We start from the raw sequence: 20,779 nt of genomic DNA, 5'->3' as shown, positions 1-20,779 counted from the left end.
CACAATGTTATTTGAAATGCTTCATGTGCTCTTTTTAGCACTGCCTCATTCCTGTTGAAGAGACTTCGGCTAGACTTATGTTCACTCGATACTTTGGTGTGACCTTGTCCAATAGTGTTATGGATGGATGCATTGATTATACAGTATACGGACACAGAACAAGATATACTGTACTGTCTCTCTCTCACGCACACACTAAATATATTCTTTATACATTCCTTGTGAGTACCACAGCGTAGCGAGTTCATAAGGTTACTAAAACTGCTCAAAGAAATGAAGGGAACAAAATGTTCCCTTGATTCTTTGAGCTTTCTTTGAGCAGTACCACAGTATACTATACTATACTCAAATAAATTCAAATAAATGAAGGGAACATTTTGTTCCCTTCATTTCTTTGAGCAGTATATTTGTTTGTAACCCGCTGCAAAGGCCAATGTCAAGACAATAATTAAGGAAGGTCATAATTACATGATGCATCTCAACGTGTTTTATATTTACTTTTTATAAATGTTTGATATGATACAATCTTTATCATTAAAGGTGTAGTTCACCCCCAAAATGACTTTTTTCTATTGATTACTCAAGCCATGGAGACTTGAGTTCAATAATATTTTTTGGTATTTGTCGCATTATTTAGACAAACATTTTATTATAGTAAATTTACCCCAATAAAATGTTTGTCTAAATAATGCGACAAATACCAAAAAATATTATTGAACTCAAGTCTCCATGGCTTGAGTAATCAATAGAAAAAAAGTCATTTGGGGGGTGAACTACTCCTTTAAGATTTGTATTTATAAAGGATATTACTGTTTGGTGCTTAATAGGTTTGTTTAGGCTATGTAATATGTATATAGTTTGGATTATACTACTACTGTATGTTGTAAAATATCAATTTGAAAAGTATCTTCACAAATTGCTAGTTTATCAATACCGTAATACATATTATATGTTGGTACACTCATCTACACTGCAGCAGTCGTTAATAACACAATCATTTAAAACTAGCTCATCATAAATTACCAAAAAGAGGAACAGAACGTTTAGAACACTGCTGTGAGTTGTAGAGCCGTAGAAGACTTACTTTTATTTGGAGGGGAAACTAATGACATGACTGCTGCTCATCTGTAGATGGAGAATTCATGTCAGGTTTGGTTCGATTCAAAGACAAAATCAACAGGATTCTTCTCTTTTTTAAATTTCATTCAGTCCTCATGAAACGATGGAGAGAAGTGATGAAGAAGAAGAGGTGGTGAAATTCTTCAGGGGATTTTTTTGTGTGCTTCTTTCACATAGTGTATCTACGGCCCCGTAACCCCAGAGGCGACAGATGACACAAAACGAGAGTGTGTGGAGAGAGCGGAGAGCAAAGTGTCGTCTATGAACAAACAGATGAGTAAAACACACAGTCATACAATGAATGAAATCAAAAGACTTCTCTCCAAGCAGGGACACTTGGGACCTGCTGGTCCATATCTGTTTCACGTTAGATCAAGTCAATTACTGACTTGTTCTGCAGGCGTTCATTTAACTATACTTTCAATGTGGTGGCCCTATTTTTGGCCATGGCATAGATGGAAAATATTCAAAAAATTCACAACATGCGTTGTGAGCTGTTATTTTCACTATACAGTAGGTGAATTATTTGTTTCCGTAAAATGTCATTTCTGGTATATTTGAGTAGAAAGGTTTGCATTTAATCTCGAGGCTTTCCAAAGTTAGAGCCAGGTGTGAGTCTGTGAGAGGCTAGTAATAAAAAGGCCACAGAACAGAAGAACTCTGGCAGAAGAAGGCTCTTGGGATGCAGAAATATATCTATTTATTCAGATGCTGCTGATGGTCTGAGGACCAAAACATCCTCTCCTCTTTTTTCCAAAATCTTCACTGTCACTTTTTGCACCTTGTAAATAAATAGATATATGTTTGCATCCCAAGAGCCTCAACCTTCTTCTGTCAGTGTGTGAGCCTTTTCTGTGGCTATTATGTTCTCAGTTTACATGGCTTGTAAAACGTGTCATATCAACATCCATTAAATATTACTTTTTTTGCTAAAAATAAATTATAGCATTATAGGTTGTAACTGTAAGTAACTCATTTGGTTTTACATCATAATTATGTTACTCACTGTGAAATGAATTACCGATATTCAATACCATTCCTTAATGATATTGATCAATCAAAAACCCAGAAAGCAATGTGAACCATAAAATGTGCATCATCATCAACCACGTCATTAGGTAACTACATGCTTTTAAAATGGTTTTCCACCTGTTGCACAGTCCTGAGTGTTACTGTAATTGTATACTTGAAAACAAAACAAAGCATTGCATTGGGGGGTTTGACAACTTGGGAAGCTATGAAGGGAGCTGACAAGCCCTTCTTGATCAATCAAGGCACCTTAATTCAAGTGACAGATGCCAAAAAGAGGGGTTTTGTGAAACCCCTGCTGTATTCTGACAGTAATAATAATAATAATAATAAAGCTTTATTTGTATAGCACCTTTCATGACATGAAATGCAGCTCAAAGTGCTTTACAGAGCAGAAAATGAAGCACAAGTGCTTAACAGAAAAAATAAAATACACATGAATACAATAAAGCAGAAAAATAAAAACATAAAACATTGAAGAACAATTTCAGAACAGCGTGGACGTCAATAGCATCAAAGAGATTAAAACATTCAACTGAGTCCTGTTTGACAGGACAGGTTCCCCAAACCTTTTAGCTCAAGACACAAGGGTGAAATGTTCTCGCTCCAGGACCCAAACAACAGTGAAAATAGCCGATTTACCCTGCTACTGAGCAAACACACTAGCAATGCTTATCAACTGAATATAGAGCTATTGACCAAAACAATTGTTTTGGTTACGAAGACATATCACAATACTGCACCTTTAGTTATGTTTCCATCTATACTATAATTTTGCGAATGTCTGAGTGAGTGTCTGTCTGTCTGTCTCAGCGTTTCTCCTCGGTGGCTGGAGCAATTGATCTGAAATCGCATCACCATCAGCATATGAACACACCTGACATAACTGTGAAGCCCGTTTGTCACTTTCACAAATCGTATGCTGTATAATAGCATTTTTATGGTGTATCTATTTAGCCTACAGTACCTTTTGTGACCACACATGTTAAGGGAGGGGCGCTGTTGTTCAGGCCATGCACAATCACACACAAACACACACACACACACACACACACACACACACACACACACGGGGGGGGGGGGGGGGGGGGAGTGTGTGTGTGTGCGGGCGGGCGGGCGGGGGGGGGGGGTTCTGGCCCTGTTACAGATGTTGTCCAAAATCATGCAGATCGGTACACAGTATCTGCATCTAGCATGAGACAAAATGTTTAACCAGCTCTGTGTGTGTGTGTGTGTGTGCAGGCAGGCGGGTGTGTGTGCAGGCGGGTGGGCGGGCGGGCTGGGGGGGGGGGGGGGGGGGGACAGTATCTCTGTAGCCGTTAAATGGAACGGGTATTTCTTACATTGATGCTCCTACATATTAGCATGCAAGCACCAGTTAAAGTTACTTTCCATCCCTCATATACTGTGTGCACAGTGCACATCCCATAATCCACACACTGCACATCATTTCGGAGCTCATATCTTTGAACGGGTAAGGGCTAGTTATATATATAGACCAGTTAGTAACCACGTTGAATTGAAGTGATTAAATGTTATTATAGTGCTGAATCATAAATTGTCTCAAGACACTTACAGCAGTGGTTCTCAACCTTTTCAAGCCGTGACCCCCAAAATAATCATATTTTAACTGGGGAACCCCCCACCCTGACGAGCACTAAGAGTTGAGGCATTACATTTTGTATAACACGGTTCTATTGTGAAAATAGCAGATCTACATGCTCACAACGCCTCGCTATTTTAACAATTTGACAATTTGACCAATATTTTATTCGTAATTTTAGAGGTATTAAAAAGTCCTTAAATTGTCACTTCAGAAATGTGCAGAAACCCTATACACTTAAACTGTTGGTTTGTTTACTGTTGAGTGAGACAACGTTGCATATTAAGTTAATCATCTGGGGACCCCCCAAAATAGAATACAGGTTGAGAACCACTGCCTTACAGTAACACTCAGGATTGTACCGTTTTAAAACCATGTATTTAGCTAATGATGTGAAGTGATGATGTGATGAGGCTTTGCCTTCCGGGTTTCCAAAAGTAATTTCTCTGCATTTTGTCAATTCTTTAAATTAAGTGGACGGATAAATACCATTAAGGAAATGTTTTTAGTTTTGAAAATAGGCTACAGTGAACCTTTCTGATCGTATTATTTTAGCAAACCAATAAGCAGTTTACTGTATGTGGCTTCTCAACTGATTTGATATTCCCTGCTTTGTAAACTTTTTTAAACACTTAAACCCTATCTATACTATACTTTTGCGAATGTCTGAGTGAGTGAGTGAGTGTCTGTCTGTCTGTCACAGCGTTTCTCCTCGGTGGCTGGAGCAATTGATCTGAAATCGCATCACCATCAGCATATGAACACACCTGACATAACTGTGAAGCCCGTTTGTCACTTTCACGAATCGTATGCTGTATATTAGCATTTTTATGGTGGATCTATATCTATTTAGCCTACAGTACCTTTTGTGACCACACATGTTAAGGGAGGGGCGCTGTTGTTCAGGCCATGCACAAACCCACACAAACCCACACACACACACACACACACACACACACACACACGGGGGGGGGGGGGGGGGGGGTGCAGGCAGGCGGGCGGGGGGGGGGGGGGGGGGGGGGGGGTCTGGCCCTGTTACAGATGTTGTCCAAAAATCATGCAGATCGGTACACAGTATCTCTGTAGCCGTTAAATGGAACGGGTATTTCTTACATTGATGCTCCTACATATTAGCATGCAAGCACCAGTTAAAGTTACTTTCCATCCCTCATATACTGTGTGCACAGTGCACATCCCATAACCCACACACTGCACATAATTTCAGAGCTCATATCTTTGAACGGGTAAGGGCTAGTTTGCTTAATTAATCACAATCCCACAGGGCTCTTTACTAGGTCTGCTCGCTTTTTCCCCCTCAGCACCAAACCTCTTCGGCAAATGACGATATACAAGCTCACAATGATTTGCGTTGTGATGCGTCAGGACTGACAGTTTGCCTCAAAATAGGGATGCTAGAATGGTTAAAAGTATTTCTCACCCCAAAGAAAAAGAAAGTTTTTATTTTGTTTGTTTGTGGTTGATTATCAAAATAGACGATTCAATAATCCTGTGGTTTCTGTTTTGTAATAATTATTTTGTAATTGAGTGAATAAGTACAAGGTACAACATGCTTCTTAACAATCCACAAAACCAAAAGGCAAGAAACCCCTCATGTGGCCAGCCGGTCTATGAGGAACCCCACTTGTAGAACAACTGATACATAAAATATTCAATGTTCAATTTATGCTAAATTAACCTCACTGAAGGTACATCTCCTGCATCTTAACTGGAAGGCAGGTGTTGATATGTTATGATTTCAGTGTAATAAGTAAATGAGTGAACCACATTGTGATCAATTAGTGAACCACATTGTGATCAAGTCAAGTGGTTATTATAGTTTAGAATCAATTTCAGTATTTAAAGTGGTTTTGGTTGTTTAGTTTAGTTTTTAGTTTTAGATATGTTTTTATTTTGATGTATTAGTTATTGTTGTATTACTTATAGTTAGTTACATTTGTCAGGAAACAGTTTCAATACGTTTTGAAAGATATTGAAAGGCTGTAAAGCCTAATTTAAATTTGTATTTAAGGTGCTGCATAACTTTTTTCTAATGAAGTCCAATCTGTATGGTAGAGTATGTTAATACAATATAACTTATGCAATTGGGGTGGTTGTATTTCTCCCTCCCTGCTAATAATAATAATAATTACCTACACCTCCGCGAGGGAAATTAAGTATTTTCAGCCCAGCTGATTTGCTGCCCACAAGGAGCGCGTGAGCAATTAGGGGTTATGAATCTTGCTCAGGCACACACACCGACATTGCTGGCCTGGCCTGGAATTGAACCTGGGACAACGGAATTGAACCTGGGACAACGGTTCCCCAGGCGGGCTCCCTAACCATTCAGCTATGGCCACCCCTGTCATGATATGTAGTGTCAAATCATGTCTCACCTATAGACACAGAACATGACAGGAATTTTGCCCTGATGTTCAAGATTCAATTTATCCCCTGAGCAAGCAGGCAGGCTCTATTAGCTCAATGGTAAAAAATGTAGCACTTGTGCAGGAAACCAGGTAGAGTTACACAGTGCTGCTTTAACTAACATGTTCTCTGATGTTGATAGTTTTAGTCTGCGTTCATTTGAGTTAATAACCTTGGTTTAAGTATTATAACGTGAAGTCAGCCATCTCTAATATGAGATGCATGCAAGTCTGATTTGTTAGAATTGAATCCTGTACAAAACCATTCATTTCACATGAATTATGCTGATGTGTAAGTAACATCATTTTTGCTAAAAAATAGGTTATTTCCAGTCAATTAAAACAACCCAAGCAAGTTACTTTTACAGTTACAACAAAATATACACTATAATTTATCTTAGCAAAAAGTGTAGTATTTTATGGATATTGAGATGACAAGCCATTTTACAAGCCATGTGAAATGAGCATAATAGAAGACAGAAAAGGCTCACATATACTGACAGGAGAAGGTTGAGGCTTGGGATACAAACATATCTAATTATTTACAAAGTGCAAAAGTGTCTTTTTCTGTTTAGTGAAGAGCTGGAGAGACATGGAGACCCCTGTTATGAACAAACACTAGCAAAACGTTTTCTTTTCTGAATATAGAGCAATTTAACACTTATAAATATCACATACTGCACTTTTAGTTATTTGTTTGCATTCTATATAGACCAGCAGTTAATAACAAACCACATTGCATTCAATTCAACTTCGATTTTATGATAGTGTTGAATCACAAATTGTCTCTAGATTATTGTCTCTAGATAGTCAATAATTAAAATGATATTAGATAATATCCATCAAAGATATGATAAAAAAATAACAGACATTTTCTGTTTTGATGCAATACCCTTTAACAGCTGAAGTATGATATCTGAAATATGAAATTAGTAATAAGAACAAGAACAATTATCAGCTCTGCTATGAAAACAGGTTATATGTACAGAAGGTCATACTGTACTTATAATGTATTATTTAATTACATTTCATCCACTTTCTTGTATACAGCATTCTTTAATTTCACTTTGTGCTATTTTGTATGTTTTTGCATATAAATATTTGACGTTGACATCATTCTGACTTCAACCCCATCCCATCATGACGCACAAAGTTCTTCCAAAAGAGTGTATTTATTTCAATTTAGGGTCGCTCTGAATTTTGCATTTCTCTTCAACGCATACTCCCACTTCTCTCGTTCCTCTCCTTCTTGTCATTTCTCTAATTTTTCTCCTTTTTTTCTTCTTCTCTCTACCTCACTTTGAAGTGAGGAAATCTGCACTTTTGCAAAAGCAGCGACAGTAGGTCGGGGCTGGACTGATTCACTGCATTGAGGGAGGGAGAGAGAGAGAGAGAGAGAGAGAGAGAGAGAGAGAATGAGAGAGAGAGAGAGAGAGAGAGAGGGAGGAGATGGGGAAAGAGGAGACAACAGCAAAAGTTTTACACCCCTGCACATTTCCTCTCTCGTCAGTTTTCCTGTCGTTGGCGTTGTGCTCTGTGTGTCGTACGTCTTTTTTGTCTCTCTCTGCCTGTCTCTGTGCCTCTCTGTCATTCTGTCTGTTTGCTGTCTTCTAGGATGGAAGTAAAGCTCGCTGTCTCCATTTGGACTCTCTTATTGCTGACAGTCGGTGAGTCAAGATGCTTTTGTAATCACTTTTTTTGTTCTTGGATTAGCAAACAGAATTATACAAAGTTTTTCAGTTTTGTCAATTCAAATATGCAAAATATTTGATATTTTTTATTTAAATGGGTTAGGCAATATAAGCCTCGGCTTCCGCCTATACCTTTTTGGACCTTTTTGGACTAGTTTTGAATGTGCTTAATAACTACTGTATGCATTCTATTCATTGTCTGAAATGGGACCAAAATAAACTAACCTAAACTAAAAGAAACTTTAAATCTGGGTGTCCCTTTTCTGGGCATTTTAGGCTACATTATAAAACACAATAAAAGAAAATGACAATATAATATGTTTAAAGATAATATAGCACATCTACAACTGCTGTGAGCTTGTAAAGCAACTATTTTTGCTATGACGTATTTCGCTGACCCCCAGAGAGGTCTATAATTGGTCCATTCCTTTCTCCCCTCTACACCAAATCGATTAGACGAAAACATCTACAATCTCAAAATGTGTTGCGTTGCTGCCAACCATGACTTTTTGAACCTGTGTGAGAGACCAAGCACCTAACTCTCTTCTCTGAGTGGGAATCCCCTGTTGGCAGGGGAGATCATTTTACTTAAGGTGTTGAGATTCAGGCAGCACTACAAACTGACCCTAACCTAACCAGGTGTCCTAACCTGACACCAGTGTGTAAATGTCTCAAAGGAACAGTAGGGAGACGACCTCCAACAACTGCGGCGCTAGTTATATTGGATTTACTCTACCCCTAACTAATTGGCAAAACATAAATATTTTAATGATGATATAACATTAATCATCATCATCATGGTATTTTTCAAGTTTTCAGCGTGATACTGATGACATAGGAAAGTAATGATAGTTCAGTTGATACAAGCCGGAACGCAAATAAACATCCTTTGAAAATGCACGTTTCAGCCATTCGGATTCGGCTTCCGTGTTAAGTGATCAGATGGGCGGGCACAAACACTTATGAGATTTACAAGTGATCCAGAAGAGGTTGAGAATCAATGTTCTATCATACAGATATGTTAAAATGGCATTTTAGTTATTAAAATACGTTTTTGTAAGTAACGTAAGTAAACGTGCTTGGCCCGTGCTGCACATGACATGCCCTTAGCCTACTTGTCACTGTGGATGTAATAATGCCTCTTATAATTCAGTTCAATTTGAAGGTATTGTCAGCTATATCTTGAAAGCTATAGTGTAGAAAACAGCATCACTGTCATCTTGTCATTTCCTGCTAGAAATCACTGAGTTCCATTAAGACTTTCAGGTGGCATGTTTTGAATTGCAACAATGTGTGAAACCGTCTTTGCAAAGCTCAAGGCATTCACCTTCACATACAGTACGTTAAATATGTTTCAGACCTACAGCTTAAAGCTTGATTTATGCTTGGTGACAAAGTGTGTTTGTATGACATAGAACTAGACACAAATACTGTGCCTTTCTGAAGCATAAATCAGGCCTTCATCGACTTCCAAAAAAAGACAGTCCTCACACTTCAGTGTTCTTTAGTTTCCTAAAAAACATATATACTCAGACTGGGATCCCCCATGGTTCAAGATTGGCAAGTATTTTCCTCAACACCAAATCTCTTTGCCAAAAATAACAGATATGTTAGATTGTCTGTTTTTGCAGAATATTAGGGACAGTATTCACATGGTTAATATTTTGTCTTTATTCAGATGTGTGGGCTGAGACATCACGTCACAGACGGACACACACATTGAGCTAGTGAAAGGGTTATTCATCTACAGTGAAATATAGATTCAACGTAGAAAGAATATAATGCAGGTCTGTCAGCTTTTCATTGTGGGTCCCCCACTTGAGATTGATTAAAAAACACGAAATGAGACACAGATTAACTGTAGGCAGAAATATTGAGAAATAACTTACTTAAGGATTGTATTATTGTCCATGACGCTTGCCAAAGAATTGCTTTGAATTTTAACCAAAAAGACTTGACTTGCTTTACAGATTTAAAAAAAATAAAGAAATCTGTTGAAAATCATTATTTGGTCATGGTTTTCAGAAAGTATTAGATCATCAAGCTCACAACAGGATACGAACTGTATATTCCCCTGTGTTTGGGAGTGAATGTTTTTTTACAATAATGTTACAAGAGCACTTCTTGGTAATTATAGGAATACAAAAATAAAATACTTACATTCTCATTTACTGTACTTACCCCCCCCCCCCCCCCCCCACCACCACCTGTATTGTGAAAACTAAAATGCTGTGGTCGTATTAACGGTACAATAATATCTTATTAATGAGACATTTGTGTTGTGGAGTAAATATTTTTACTCCAATATAGAGTTTTACTGTGAATATATTTATGCATACAATTTGGGATTGCTATTGTTACATGAGTGGCACATATAATAACACTTAAAGAGCAGGCCATGCTCGTGTTCTGTCATCTATTACTAATGTTGAACAGGCTGCCATTGCTTTTCAGCGTCCAACATAAATATTGTTGCACACATTCAAAACCTTGCTGTGAATTTAATCAGCTTATCAGCCAATCCTTAATGTAAATCGTCTCTGTCTCTCTCTCTCTCCGTGCTTCAGACTCGCACCCCTCTACGAGACCTCCTTCCCCGGCCACTGTGGCTTCTCCCAACACAACAGAGTCCCCCAGCACCACCACCGGCCCCTGTCACTGTCCTAAGACAGACAAGCCGCCCGCTGTCACCTGTCCTACCACCCCGCCCCCACAGCCTCGCCTCGTGTTCTTCACTGTCCACTGGGTCAGCCCCTGCGAGGGGACGGTCAGCCTCCGCTGCCTGTCCTCAAATAACTCCGTTGGTGATTGTGACGACCACGGCATGACCCTGGAAGCTCAGAAGCTGGCAGCTCAGACGCTCCTGCCAAAGGTGTGTGAGGAGAGGAAGGGCTGCAGCCAGGACCCTTCCCCCCGGGACCGTTCCCCCTGGGAGGTCAGGGACACGTCCCTGACGGTCCGCTGCAAAGGTTGGTTTATTATCACAGTGGTTCTCAAACTTTTAACCCAAGACCCAAGCGTGTGGGCGCCCGCCGGCCTAGCGGTCCAGGCGCATACCACATACTGTAGGCTCTGATGCCTGACAGCGTGGCCCGCGTTCGAGTCCCGATCCCGCTGACCTTTGCTGTGTGTCATCTCTCTCCCCATTTCCTGTCAAGGCATAAAAGCCCCCAAAAAACTAACCTTAAAATGACTCCAAACTTATGTATTTCGCCCGGGACCCCCATCTAAGAAGAGTTTGTGCCAGGGACGCCCAATCTTTGAGACACCCATTTTTTGAAAATCCAATCCAATGAAAATTGGATTGCATTACGGAACGTGCGCGTTGTTACGTTTAAAGTTATTATTATTTTTCGTCATATTTATTTTTTGTGCAAAATGAAAACGGGACCGCCAAATATTCAAAACTAAGTGGGGTATCTGCACATTTCTTAAGTTACAATGTAATGACTTTTAACTGTTTCTCTCAGTGTCTTACCACAGAGGCAAAACTGGAGTTCAAAACAACGACACGGACAAGAGACTGTCCTACCCTGGTAAACACACACACACACACACACACACCCACGCACGCACGCACACACGCACGCACGCACGCACGCATGCACGCACGCACGCACGCACGCACACACACACGCACACACACACACACACACACACACACACACACATACACACACACACACTCAAACACGATTCTGCCAACAATCATATCATTTGAGAGTTTTTGCCAGGGCCAAACAATGAATCACGTGACGTTGATCCCCTTCCCCTATTCGCTCATACTAGTAGGACATGACCTGTGTGGGCAGAAGAACAAGATTTGTTTTGGTATAAGGTTTACATTTGTATTTGTATTTTATTTAATTGTACCTTTCTATAATGTCTCCAGTGGAGGAGTGTGACACGGGGGAGGGCTACAAGGTAATGACAGGTCTGTTGTTAACACTGGTGGTGGTGATACTGGTGGTCCGCTTCGGAAAACCCACGCTAAAGACCTTCCAGAAGAGACGTGAGTACACAGGCACACACAGACACGCACACACGCACGTACGCACGCACGCACGCACGCACGCACGCACGCACGCACGCGCACACACACACACACACACACACACACACACACACACTCTTGCATGTTTGCAGGCACATTACTGCATGCATTGCAACGGTGCACAGATCACGCTTACAGTATAAAAGCATGGGCACACAAGTGCAGCAGCAGAACACAACTCTCAACAGTTTTGACACAAAAATGTGACGACACGCAGAGTGGAGTTGGAAAAAACAAACATTTCATGGTATCGAATAATACATTGATGTCTGCAAAATGACCATGAAATGGTTTGTGGAATTACTTGCAAGACTTGCACTTGTTTTCTGCAAATATGACCTTTATTGGGGGAACATCAGGCGGGAAATGCATGGCAGCAATGAAAAGATAAAATGCTCCCGTGCAGTCATGCAGTATGCATGAAGTCTGTCTACTGTAGAGGCCCCATCAGTGTCTCATATTCAGATTAAGATCATGTGGCAGCAGATTAAAGATTCCAACAAAGGAAGGAATCTCTGCTGATAATGTCTTTAATCCAGGTAAAGACTTCCCTCTGCTCAATGACTGCATGGGGGAAAAATATATAATAATAATAATAAGGGTAATAATAACGTTATTAATGTGTGAGCGTGGACAGCTTTTGTCTCTAACTTGGAAGTCTCCATTAAGGAAATACAGTTGTGAACGGCTGCTTTAGAAGCTCACAGAGAATGTCCTCTTCTTTAGCACATGAAGACCTGAAAAATACCTAAAAAAAATATGTATTTCTGAAAAACTATTTCTATATCAGTGGTTCCCAAAACATTTCATGTCAAGGACCACTACAATTATATGTAGCAGAAAGATAGCAGAAATACAAGCTCGTAGATCTAAAGCATAACATAATGGTTAAAGTGGTTAAAATCACGGATGCGTTCCCGGTCAGAACCCATGGTCAGAGCCCATGTCTCGGGAGTGTGGCACGCCAACGGATTCCTCCAGAAGTCTCCATGATTCAACTTTTTTATTTTTTTCGTACACCTGCAAACATGTGACGTGACGATAAAGTAGTTTAAACAACACGTAAATAGCTTTCTACCCGTGTGAATAATGAGGTCTCATCAAACAAAGAACTCATCTGTGCCGGTTGCCGACTCGCTGTTATCATTTCCGTAGGCGATGCCTTGTTAGCGGCTACGCCAGCAGTTTTCATGTGAAGCTCAGGGACATAGTAGTGAAATCTGGCATTAAGAAATTACACATTTCTAACGAATGTCTTAATTACAATGAAATGAAGTTGACATGTTTTTTTTAAAGGGTAACTCTTGTATAATCTCAAAATTACACTCGAAGGTCACACTTCAGACCCGCCTACGGAACTCTCTTTCGGCTCGTTCCTACAGCGAGGCTGGCATGTCGATAATCATGATAATGCCCACCCTCTTGTGTAATATTGTTTAACTGTGACCCTTGACGTGTCACAGCTGATTGTCTGTGTTGTTTCTACTACAGTGTCTGACCGCAGGCAGAGTCGATGGATCGGACCTACACAGAGCCAGAGTGGTGAGTCCAACGCGCGCACACACACACACACACACACACACACACACACACACACACACACACACACACACACACACACACACACACACACACACACTCACACACACAAACATTCTTTGTGTGATAGGGTAGTCTTTTAAAAATCTTTCAGAAATCTTGTCAGTCTTGTAGTGTGTGGGAGACTCCCCCAAACCATGTTTAACCATAATCTTGCGAGACAATTGGCCTCACAATGTCTATCTCTCAAATCGTCACTGTCGGGGAGAAACCTCATAATCTCCAAGTTTCAAATGTGTACGTTTCTAAGTAAAGTAAAGCCCCGCTACATCATACAAGACTGTCACACAAAACTAGTGAAAATAGCAGATCTACAAGGTTTCCACCCGACAACTACGAAATACTACTATACTTGTGAGGACAGGTCTTCTCCACAAGTATAGTGAGCACACACACACACACACACACACACACACACACACACACACACACACACACACACACACACACACACACACACACACACACACGTTGGGATGCGTTGTGTGACCTTGTAGATATGCTATATTCAGCAAAGATCAGATCGTATAGTGCTGCTGCTTTTGATGCTTTTGTGTGTGTGCTTCTGTATGAACAAGGACGTTAATTTAGAAATAAAACACAAAAAGTATGCAGATAGGTTTCTGCCCGAAGGGGGGGGGGGGGGGGGGGGGGGGGTCCACAAATTATTTGGGGGTCCCCAGATAATTAGCTTAATGTGCTACATTGTTTTCTCACTCAACAGTAAACAAACCAACATACAGTATAAGTGGGGTATCTGCACATTTCTTAAGTTACAATGTAATGACTTTTAACTGTTTCTCTCAGTGTCTTACCACAGAGGCAAAACTGGAGTTCAAAACAACGACACGGACAAGAGACTGTCCTACCCTGGTAAACACACACACACACACACACACACCCACGCACGCACGCACACACGCACGCACGCACGCACGCACGCACGCATGCACGCACGCACGCACGCACGCACGCACGCACACACACACGCACACACACACACACACACACACACACACACATACACACACACACACTCAAACACAAACCCTCACCCACATATAAAATATGCATTCAGAATACAAACACACATTACACATCAGGAGGACAGTGTTTGTGTGCTGCACAATGACACGCCTCTTCCTGTCTTTCGTCCAATCAGCTTTGGAGAGGCTGACCATCAACAACAGCAGAGAGCCCTCGTCCAATAGGAACAGCGACTTCGACTGTCACTTCTGACGTGTCATCATCACTGGATCTCAACGTTGGGTCTGGGGACCATCAGGGCTCCAAATGGACCAGTACGGGTCCATTTGATTTCAGTTGTACACTCTCAGAGTTACATTTGAACTCTTAACTCAGTTAACACTGAGAACTTTACGGTGAAGACTGGTGTTCCCAAACATAAAACATGGTTCCATTTGCACCCTCTCAGAGTTACAGACCTGTTAGGGTCCTTTTGGAGCCCTGACAGGCCCTAGACAACATCATCATCATCGTTGTCGACAGCCTCAGTATTCTCTCAAAGACATTGTCAGATCCCTTGCAGAGCATAATGTATTTAATGTTTAGAACTTCTGGCCAGAAGTGAGTATACCAGCCTGAAGCCTTGTTTGTTAATTTTCTTTATTTGTTTTCTAACGACAGTCAATGACCAAGCTGTGACATCTTATGCGGAGCATAAAAAACACTCATGATAATCGTATCGTGGAGATTTAATTTATCGGGATATCGTCCTCCGTCATGCACTGGGATCAATTCACCTTTTATTTGCAGAGCTGCATATCCGGTACCACTTAAACTCTCTATAATTGATAAAAGGTACTTATAATATACGTACCGGTACTTGATACAGCCTTTTTTTCCACTCTCTATCAAATGTCTTCGCCAAAAAATAGCCAATCTACAAGCTCACAACGTGTCGTGACGCATTGTGAGCTTGTAGATCTGCTATTTTTTGGCAAATGTTCCGCCCCAGGATAATTGATTATGGCGATAATATCGTAAATCGTGATTTCTTTTGTCACAATAATCGATGAATTGACATTTTCATATTGTCCCATTCCTAGCACACACCGGCTGCGGACGGCACGTGAACATTATTCAACGTGCGGCAACGCACTGAATAGAACAGTGGCGTATCGGAGCGGCGGGCGAGGCGTGAACGCGCACCTGCGTGGGTACGTTCATTGAAAAATAATGGGGGCGGCTGTTTTGATGCACGCTGTCCACAGTCTGTGTGGCTCGGTGTGGCTCAGCTATCTTCAGACCAGTGTTTTTTTGTGAGGGGATTTAAATTAAAGTAGAGGTTCAGGGCTACATGGCCCTCACATAGAGTTGTGCCAGAAACCCCATACAAGATTTCTGTTGGTAAAATGTGTAACATTTTTTCATGTTTTCTCAAGAACTCTTTGAAAATAGCCAATGTATATTATGTGTAAAGTGGTTAAACTGATGTTGATGTTATATTGATTAATTCTGCTGGCTGCCCCTGGAACCCCATCACGCAAGGACCCCTGCGGGTCCCCGGACCCCTGCGGGTCCCCGGACCCCACTGTGAGAACCGCTCAACACCGAAGTGTACAAAGAACCTGTGCAAGTCAATTCAAGTCACACGGAATGTCAATCTGTGTTTCACAGAAAATAACAAAATTCATACCAAGAGCGGCATAAATCCCCAAACAAATTCCACACACCCACGACCGCACTGATGCAACGTTCACCGGACATTGCATGACTCATTTTGCACTAATACTTTTATATGTTTTTGGGGGTAATTTTGTAAAGATAAACTGTTACAGGATACTATTATTACTGTGTCATTAATGTGACTCTTTGTTTAATTTTGTAAATTCTTTGATATTTTTGGTAAATAAAGAGAGTGTTTTATTTGCCGCCTTTGCGTTGGAGCAGGTAAGGGGAAAGTCTGGAAACATTTCGGAAGAGAGAGAGAGAGAGAGAGAGAGAGAGAGAGAGAGAGACAGAGACAGAGAGAGAGAGAGTCGGAGGTGGTTACAATGTATGAGATTTTCGCAGCCGCGCGGCTTCCTGTGCCGTTGACACCAACTTCCTGTTTGTGTTATTTCTGTCTCTCTCTCTCTCTCTCTCTCTCTCTCTCTCTCTCTCTCCCTCTTCCTTTCATCTCTTCTCTCACTTTCTTTCTTTTCTCCCTCAACTCTCTCGTTTCCTCACCGTCGCCATGAATTATTTTCTTTCGCTGTTCTCTCTCTCTCCCCCTCTCTTTCGACGCAGTCAAATCCAGAGTGTTCATTCTACTCTGAAGAGGTTACACACTTTCCGAGAACACACACACACACACACACACACACACACACACACACACACTCTGGTGTTTGCCAAGTCTGTTTATTATAAGCGACTTTGGCCTTAAAGTTTTTCTGTTAAGTCGCTTGTAAACATTGTTTTTTGCGGATTGCAGGTTTTTTGGGCTTGTTTCTATAGTGTAGCTGCTTATTTAGGCTTGCTTCACATGTGGTTCTCAAATATTTTCAAGTCAAGGACCATCAAAATAATATGTATTTGTCCATGGACCTCCATCTGAAAATATTTTGTGCCAGGTACACACAGAAAAAAATCGCACCCAGTGTGAAGTGAGTGGTGCCTTTTATGAGTTAATTACATTAAGATTCCCATGAAGCTTGGCCAATGTGGGACGGACATACATACAGTAGGCCTACATACAGTGTACATAATGACAAAGCCAGATATAGGAGCGGTTCACCACTCAACCAGGAGGTAGTGACCCCCCAAAAGTCCCCTTTTCTTTACCCAATGGCTTCCCAGATTAGACTGATGCCACTTGACAGACATCACCTCCACCGTCTTTGTGTGAGCCCATGCTGTTGACTGTAATCCCTCCTATTCTCTTCCTCTGCTCTCTCTCTCCTTTCCAAATAAAGATTCTTTATCATTCCCTGCAAGGGGACAGGGTCATTGTCGATGGGCTTAACCACCTATACTTTGCCATATGATGAATAGTGAAAATGGCATTTTTTTTCATCTATACAGGTTGAATGCCTGGGTGTTGAATAGAATGTGGTGTACAGTACAGTAGCTGTCAACTTGTTTAGTGGTGGAACGTGTGAAGTGAATGAATTGGTGCACATTTATATTGCACTATAGAGGACAGATAAAATGATAGGATGGAAATATAAATACATAACATACAGTACATACTGCATACTGTGCAATTATAAATATAGTCTCTGTCAGGTGGAAACCAGTGTTGTTTTTGACAACAAATTTTGATTTAGTTTTAGTCATAATCTTTTGAATAAAATGTAATTTAGTTTTAGTCATAATTTAGTCACCTGAAAAGTTTTAGTTTTAGTCTAATTTTAGACAAATAAATATCATATGATCTACAGTTGATTTAGTCAACAAAAATATATTTTGCCTTGATGGCATCATAATGACTGATTTTACACTTGGTTGCGTCGCAGCGCGACGCGTTGTGAGCTTGTAGATCTGCTATTTTAGGCATGCAACACCTGAGATCAACCAAACATAAAATGACTCTCTTCAGCACTAGTCTCTCCCTAACGTTTTAGTCTAGTTTTCATTTTGTTGACAAATTGTCAATATTTAGTCTTAGTTTTAGTCATCACAGCTTAGTTTTTATTTTGTTTTAATTTAGTTTTCGTCAGTGAAAAAACTCAGTCGACGAACATTTTTCGTCATAGTTTTAGTCGACGAAATCAACACTGGTGGAAACCTCATATCCAAACCTCCTGACAAGGCCTAGGTTGTCAGGATTTAAATTCAAAAACAGCAAAAGCTGAAACAGCTCAAGCTCAAAACGTGTTGTTCGGAGATGTGAGGTTTTCACCCGACAGAGGCAATATGTTTAATCAGTAAAGAGGTCAAAGGTGAAGGCTGGAACCTGGAACCTCCACAACTGTTACTTTTCAGAATTTAAATGCAAAGACATCAGATCTGCAAGCAGATGTATACAAGCTCAACATGGAACGCATTTTTGAGCTTGTAGATCGGCTATTTTTGTGTATGACGAAGTTTGGCATTCATTTACGAAAAGATTATGAAAATAAAAATATAATAAAATATGGAGATAAGAGGTCTCTGCCTGCACAGCAACGATATACTGTTGACAACCAATCCTAATACCGTCTCAATATGTAGAATTTCTGAGACTATAACCTCCCTCTAACTCTGGTCCTGCGTGCATGCATGCATGCGTGTGCGCGTGTGGGCGTGCGTGTGTGTGTGTGTGAGAGAGAGAGAGATTGCATTCATCCTGTTGGCATGCATGCATTGTGTGATGCATGTCACAGGTATGTGTGTGAGTAGATGTATTGTGTGCTGTCCTCCCTCTGTCAGGTCACGCCATCAGATGATAATCTGGCCTGGACGCAAATGTCCCGTCCAGTGAAACAATGACAGATGACTCCAGATTACAGCTGCAGATTAACTGTCCAGGGATTGACAGACATGCAGGAGGGGGGGGGGGGGGGGGTACATAAATGGAGAGCAAGGTAGAGGTACAAAACAAACAAACAAAGGGAAGGGAGGGTGGACAGGAAGTGATCTAGGAATTAAGGGTCTAGGAATTAAGGGTCTAGGAATTAAAATAATCAATCAAAAAAATGTATGTTAAACCATCTAGGAAGAATTAAAGCGGCACTATGTAACATAATATATATATATTTTTCCCAATCTGTCAGGTAGAGTATGTTAATAGAATTTATACAAATGGGGCTGTTGCATTTTGTCTCTCTGCTCTTCTATGGAGACATTTGATGGTCAAGATTTCAGCTCTTATGCAGGAAACCGGGTTCAAATCCGGGATAGAAGCGGCAAAGTGCAGCTCTAGTGTGGTCTGGCCAACACCAACTCTAGACTCCTGAATCGCTGACCTCCAAACTCTCCTGTCTATCATCAGGTTCTTGAGCTCTACAGTGCTGTTAGCTCTGCTGTCACGCAGTGCATCTACCAGGGTGGTGCGTGGCTTGACTTTCATGGCTTTGCCCTGGGTTGGCTCCCATAGTGTCAGTTTGCTTGCCACTTCCGGGAGCTGGACGCAGCGCCCTGCCATCCTCATCCTTCTCTCTCTGTCTCTGACCTGGTCTGTGACCCCTGGTAGGTCCCCATAGAGGACCACATGTCTGATGCGGTCTGTCCATGTGACACCTAGTGCCATTTGTGTGTAGACTCCATCCATGGCCCTTTCCTGTTGTACTGTGAAGGTCCATGTCTCAGCCCCATACAGCAGTACTGACCCCACTGTGAGGGTCCATGTCTCAGCCCCATACAGCAGTACTGACCCCACTGTGAGGGTCCATGTCTCAGCCCCATACAGCAGTACTGACTCCACTGTGAGGGTCCATGTCTCAGCCCCATACAGCAGTACTGACTCCACTGTGAGGGTCCATGTCTCAGCCCCACACAGCAGTACTGACTCCACTGTGAGGGTCCATGTCTCAGCCCCATACAGCAGTACTGACCCCACTGTGAGGGTCCATGTCTCAGCCCCATACAGCAGTACTGACTCCACTGTGAGGGTCCATGTCTCAGCCCCATACAGCAGTACTGACTCCACTGTGAGGGTCCATGTCTCAGCCCCATGAAGCAGTGCTGAATCCACTGTAGCTACAAACAACTGCCTCTTGAGGTCTTCTCCCATGTCAGATATCCACACTCTCCTCATCCTGCAGAATGCTACGTACGTAGATGACAGGTGGGTGGACTAACTCACTTCACTGAGCAGCTCCACTGGAGCCAGGGGTTCAGTGCCTTGCTTAAAGGCACTTAAAGAGGCGGTGCCATAGTTTTGTACTTTTTCTGCTTTTCATGTGTCTAGGAGGTTGACAGTACTTCATTAGACCCCCTGGTGTGGTTGTTATGAGCAATTATGTATTGTCTTTCTATTTGGGTTTTAGCTGTAGGCTGCCACCTTGTGGGGTCAAACGTGCCGGTCCAAAAACACACATACTTATTACATCACAGAATCAACCCCTCCCCTAATTACCATTCAACCAACATACGTGGGTGTGGCTAACTTCAGCTGGGTCGTGTGGCTAACTTCGGGGGGGGGGGGGGGGGGGGGGGGGGAATCATAGCACCACCTCTTTAAGCGTTGTTGGGGGGGGGGGGGGGGGGGGGGGGGGGTCAGTGATTGCCATTCACTTCCCCACTAAGATTCTTTCTGCCGGACCGGGGGATCGAACCGACAACCATTAGGCTACCGCTGCCCAAAAGAGGTCCAGTTCAGCAAGCCTGTCCC

This window comes from Nannobrachium achirus (assembly GCF_963921795.1).
Source record: "Nannobrachium achirus genome assembly, chromosome: 3".
Taxonomy (NCBI): domain Eukaryota; kingdom Metazoa; phylum Chordata; class Actinopteri; order Myctophiformes; family Myctophidae; genus Nannobrachium; species Nannobrachium achirus.
Note: the sequence above shows the minus strand (reverse complement) of the source record.